General features: G+C 50.1%; 1 long non-coding RNA gene across 1 annotated transcript; it reads left to right on the plus strand.

Moving 5' to 3' along the window:
* The first annotated feature begins 1,156 nt into the window (after window positions 1-1,156).
* Window positions 1,157-3,890, plus strand: LOC137864857 (uncharacterized). Its single transcript, XR_011101659.1, has 2 exons — window positions 1,157-2,581; window positions 3,466-3,890. It is a non-coding gene; the product is annotated as an uncharacterized lncRNA (long non-coding RNA).
* The last annotated feature ends 2,110 nt before the right edge of the window (window positions 3,891-6,000 follow it).

The raw sequence follows: 6,000 nt of genomic DNA on the forward strand, positions 1-6,000 counted from the left end.
AGCTATATTTTAATCTCTAGATGTATAAACCCACTTCTGTAACTCTCCAGAGGACTAAAACCAGCTTGACTGCATGCTACATGTGGCTTGGCAGTGTAGATGCAGTATTACTAAGAGACTGAGCAGGGTTGTATCAGAGTCACCTCTTTCATCTGCGTAAGTCTGTGACTACCCCTTCCTGGGCTGCTGTATGTGCATGTCTCTTTCGCATTTATGGAGCTCTGTTGTTTTTTTTTTTTGTTTGTGTGTGTATGTTCAAAGTTTCTGTTTTTTTTTTTTTGAGGGGCAAATAGCGTGTGTGCTGAGCGTGGTTGGCAGCAGGAGGTGGGGAGCTGCTCACGACTGGTAGGTTTGGTTTCTAGGAATATGCAGCATCCTTCCTGTGCAATGCAACTGATTGTTGGGCGGGAATGTTCCAGCTGGTGTGTCTTAAGCAATGTAGCTTGTGTAGTGTGTGTTGTGTGGCCCAGGCAGAGTTTGCAGTGGTGCTGTGAGTGAAGAATCTCAGTTAGAGCTGGTGAGCAGCTGAAGTACCGGAGCTGGGAAGAGAGGTATTGCAGGAGGTACGCTGTGGCTGTGAGGTGCCTCAGAGTGTGCTTTTCTCCTGTCTTTGCAGGTGCTTTGTGCAGTCGTGGACAGGGAAGGGAAATCATCATGTCACAAAGCTCTGAGGGAAGGTTTGTGTTGTCAGCCTGGTCATCCCTTATCCAAAGCGAAGGGAAGATTGTTTGGTGTTTGTTTTGGCGTATGATCTCTTCTGCTCCTAGACCTTTCTATCTATGTAAAAAAAATGTTTGAGCTATTTCCAGTTAAGCAATTTCCAGTTACTTGCTGGGCCTTATTGTCCTTTTAACATTCAAAGCTGCAGCAAAAGCATGGGGATTGTTCCTTCTAGAAACACCCAAGTTCTCTTGTCTGCAGTCTGCATACTGTTGAGCTAAAGCAGATTTCAGAAAAACAAACAAACAAACAAACAAAAAAACAAGAAACACACACACAAACAACAAAAACAAAAAACCACCTTTGGGTTATTTGTTGTGAATGCAACGATCATTTAATCCCTTTGTTTTCCCAGGTGGTGTGGATGATACTGGCTGCACTGTTGGAGCTTGGATTCGGAGAGGAAGAGGTGAACAGAACTGTATGTTGCATCAGCAGTAGTCAGCATTGTGGAGAAGGTGGGCATCGTGGCCGGCGTGCTAGTGAATGCTGGTACTCTGTTTTTGCAGCTGATGATGAGCCTTCAGTTGACTAAGATGACAATCAGTGCCTGTGTATTTCTTGAGGCAGAGGGACTTTACCATGCAGCAACCTGAGAGCTAAGTTGGGGGGCACCTGGTATTTGCATATCTGGGGTGGCTAATGGGAGCTGTGAGCCAGAGCAGCGTGGTGCCTGCTGGCTGAATAGACTTGGTGCCACTGTGAGGGTGGTTGAGGCTGAGTCACGTTCAGGCTGCTTGTGGCTGGGTCACCAGGCTAATAGGAGCAGCGGGATTATTTTGTAGCGTGAGTGCGTGTGCCAGGCAGGACAGTTTCCTTCAGTTTGTCTGTCCTGTAGTGTTGCTTCTGCAGTGTCTGTTCTGTGCTTCTCGGGTCTTGATATCCTCCTGGCTTTTGACACTGGACTGACCAGGCAGGCGACTCGGTAGCTGTGCTGAAGGGCCTCAATGCTTGTTTTGTCATCATGACTCTGATCCGAGCACTTCTTGTCTTGCAGTCGCTGCTTGAAATACAGATCTGTTTCAGGTCTTGTGTATCATACTCGGTTTGAGATCGCGTCTGTTTCCATCCTCACTCTTGCAGAAGTCATCTGGGCCGCATCAGGAGTTCTTGCTTGGGAATTGATTTCCTGAGAGTTGTCTTAGGGGGTTTTCAGTCCCCATCCTTCTGGTCTCTTGTCTTGAAGGCAGGCTTTTTAGGCCTCCATCATCCCAGTTCTGGCAGTTGCTTCCAGTCACGTGTCGTGACATTTGAGTCTCTCGTAGGGTCTGGTGCAGAGCACCTGTTCTGACTTGCTGTTGCTGTAGGGCTTTCTTTTTGGGGGTCACTTTTTCTTGTGCCTTGTGTTGTGTGTTTTGTTTGTAGTGTTTGTGGCGTGCCTGTGTGTGTATGTGTTTGGTCTGGAGCTGTCCTGCCTGGCAGTTAGTGATGGCAGTTAACGTGGCAGTGCATGGGTGTACTAATACATTGATGGGACTGTGTTGGCAAAGACATCCGGTCCGCCTCTGGGCACTTGCTGAAGGACATCTGGCACAGTATATCTGTTTGCGAGCAACTTCTCGTTTACCTCTATTTATTTAAAAAACTGTAAAATTTAATTGCAATCCAGTTTGGGACCCAGTCATGTATGACACCAGGGGGCTTGTCCAGGAGGGCTTTGGTTCTTGGAATCTTATTTGATGTAGGAGAGGTGCCCCAGCATTTGGTGGTTGCTGTTCGAGTCTGGTCGGGACTAATGGCATCTCGAACCTGAATACAGGTAAGCTAAGGTTTTGATTTTTTTTCAGCTCCCTTGCTGGCTGCAGCAGTATATTTTGCCCGTAATTCTGCGTGTGAAGATCTGAATGAAGACAACGGAGTCGTAAGTGTTTAAAGCGTATACTGTTCTGTTGGATGGGTTTTGGTTGCCTGTGTGTGTAAGAGTGTGACTGAGACGGAATTTAGTTCCGAAGCGATTGTGGAGGTCTTCTTTACCACGGTTCCAATCTCCCGCGAGGGACTTGGCCGGTGAAGGACCGAAGGGATTCCCAAAGGATTTGTGGGTGGGTGATAGATCTTAAATCCTCTTTAAGACACTCTTATTAAGGTAACCAAGGGCTGTGGGAATTGCCAGAGTAACATTCCTAGATGGGTGAGACAAAACCGAAGACCAGGGACCAGAAGAAAGGGAGCAAATTACCAGACATACCACCAGAAAGTCCATTAGGAATAACAGTTAGAAACTGGAACGAGAGAGGCCCCAGTAACGTAAAAAGTAAATAAAAAATGGTTCAGTCTTGTGTGATAGAATGGCCAAAGGAGCCTTTAAGACCGCATGTCTTTCGGCCCGTTTTTGGATCCTTTGAAGACTGTATTTGTCAGGCCTTAAATACACATGTTAATTCGAAGGAACCTTTCTGCCGGGAAGAAAGTGATGATGCAGGATTATGGATCAGGAGGACTTCATGTCCTTTTACAGCCTTAATATTTACACTAAAAGCAGGTAAGAAATTTTGAAGAAGAAGAAGAACAGGAAAAATAAAAAGATAATAAACGGGAGCCGTTGGATAACCTACCATCTCCATATCGTAACAATCCACCTCTGGTGGTGTGCTGGGTCTGGCTGGAATGTTAACTTTCCCAGCAGCAGCCCATACAGTGCCGTACTCTGCAGTTGTAGCTGGAGCAGCAGTGTTATCACACCAGTGTTGTGTCTACTGCTGAGCAGCAGTGGCACAGCATTGGGCCTTTCTCTAACCCTCCTAGGGGATGGGCAAAAAGCGAGGAGAGAAACATCACTAGGGCAGCTGACCTAAACCAATCAAAGGGATATTCCATACCATGGGATGTCACACTCAGCAATAAAAGGTGGAAACAGGAAGAAGAGGGGAGGGGTGGGCTCTCGTTGAGAAGACGTTGGTCCTCCTCTCGAACACCGGCTGCGTGTGTTGAGGCCTTGCATCAAGGACGTGGTCAATCGTCGCTCATTTGTGGGAAGTAGAGAGCAATTTCTTTCCTCTGCACTTCCATATAGCTGTCATTTATTTTGTTTGTTTGTTTTCCTCCCTTCTTTTTATTTTCCCTTTTCCCCTTTCCCTTTTTATTTCCCCTTAGTTAAATTGTTTAGTTCATGGTAGTCTTTATTTAATTATTATAATTATTTCCATTTAATTAAATTATCCTTATCTCAACCCGTGAGTTGTTCTTTGCTTTACTTCTCCCCCTCCTCACCTAAAGGATGCATTCATGAGAAGTAGGACTGCCGTATCTGAGAGAGCTCCTCTATATCCTTTAAGGGAGGTAACTGGTGTATAACTGGGTTGGAGTTTTAACAGGGTTTTAAGGGTTTCAGGGTTAGCGTGTTAGGGTTTTAGAGTTCTTTTTGGGATGGAGTGTCGCTATGTTTTTTAGGGTTAGGGTCCTAGGGTTTTATTTTTGGTCAGTTATTTAGGGTTAGTGTGTTAAGATCCTTTTTTTTTTTTTTTTTTCAGGTTAGGTTCTCCAGGGTTAGAGTTTCGAGCGTCCTAATTTTTTGGGTTACGGTGTTGAGCGTCCTAATGTTTTGTGTTAGGGCTTTGGGTGTTAAGCATCTGAATTTTTGGGTTAGAGTTTTGCGCGTCCTGATGTTTTGAGTAAGGGTTTTGAGCATCCTAGTGTTTTGGGTTGGCTTTGTGTTTTGAGCATCTTAATTTTGGGGTTACGGCTTTAAGCGTCCTAATCTTGTTGTTTAGGGCTTTGAGAATCCTATTGTTTTGGGTTTGGGTTTTGAGCGTCCTAAGTGTCCTAAGGGCTTTTAGGCATAGGACTTCAGGGGTTTAGTGTGGTAAACAGTTTGGATTAGGCCTGTTTTTTCGAAGTTTTTTAGTGTTAGGGCTTGAGTCTATTTTGAAAGGGCAGTAAGTGCTTGGGTTCCAGTGAGTGCTGGTAAATGTATTTCTGGAACACTGGGCCTGTGATTGGTCAAGCCAGCTGCCTGAGGAATGCTGGTAGGCGTAGTTTTCTGGCACTGGGCTTCCGGGAGGCCATGTTTGGTGCCCAGAGCATGCCGGGTGGGGGTTGGGGGGTAAGGGGGTCGGGGGTTAAGGTGGGGGTTATATCTGTTAGGGTTGGGGGGTCAGGGTTGGGTGGTCAGGGGTTAGGTGGTTCCATGGGGTGACCCCCCTATCTCTGTCCCCCCCAGACAAGGAGGAGACGAAGCTGAAGGGCGTCCTCTACTTCCAGGCCATAGAGGAGGTGTACTACGACCACGGGCGGGCGGCCTGCAAGGTGGGGGGGCCATATGGGGCCGGGGGGGGCTGTATGGGGCCAAGGGGGGGGTACTTGTGGGGCTGGGAGGTTGTGGGGAACATCTGGAGAAGGTGCCTGTAGGGTTTGGGGGAGCACCTACAGGGTTTGGGGTGGGATCTGTGTGGCTGGGGGGGGGTCTCTGTGGGGCCGGGGGGTTTTGGGGGGGTTGTGACCCTATGGGGTGCCCCCCCCAGAGCCCCAACCCGCGGCTGACCTAGCATTTTAGCGTGGCCGCCGTCCACCAGCAGCTTCATGCCCGTCTTCCGCTCCCAATGGCCCGCGGGGCGCCCGGTGGCCCTACCGGTGTCACCAGCGGCCACCTTGGGGTCAACGGCGGCGGTTTTGGGGTTTCGGTCTGGGGGGTGCTGACATGTCCCCCCCCAGGCATCCTGGCCCTGCAGCTGCCCCCGGGGGGGCTCGACGCTGAGTTCTACAGGTGAGAACCAGTCCCCTTTGCCCCCTAAATGCGCCCCCAGACCCCCCCCAAATTGACCCCTCCCAATTTGTTCCCCCCCCCCAGCGCCTGCCTCCACCTGGCCGAGATGCAGCGTCGGGTGCGGGAGGCGCTGGCGGAGCGCGAGCGGCTGCTGCGGGCACGGGTAGGACGGGGGGGGGGGCACCAAGGGGGGGGGGGTCCATGGGGCTTGGGGGGACCCCAAGGGGGGGGGGGAACCAAAATGAGGGGGGAACCAAGTGTGCGGGGTGCGTTTGCCGGGGGGACGCATATGCGGGGTGCACCGGGAGGGGGAACCAAAATGAGGGAGGAACCATATGTGTGGGGTGCGGGTTCCAGGGGGACACACTTGCGGGGCGCACCGGGGGGGGGAACCAAAATGAGGGGGGAACCAAGTGTGCGGGGTTTGGGTTCCAGGGGGACAAATTTGCGGGGTGCACCGGGGGGAACCAAAAGAAGGGGGGAACCAAATGTGCGGGGTGCGGGTTCTGGGGAGACGCATTTGCGGGGCGCACCGGGGGGTAACCAAAATGAGGGGGGAACCATATGTGCAGGGTGAG

This window comes from Anas acuta, chromosome 15 (assembly GCF_963932015.1).
Source record: "Anas acuta chromosome 15, bAnaAcu1.1, whole genome shotgun sequence".
Taxonomy (NCBI): Eukaryota; Metazoa; Chordata; class Aves; order Anseriformes; family Anatidae; genus Anas; species Anas acuta.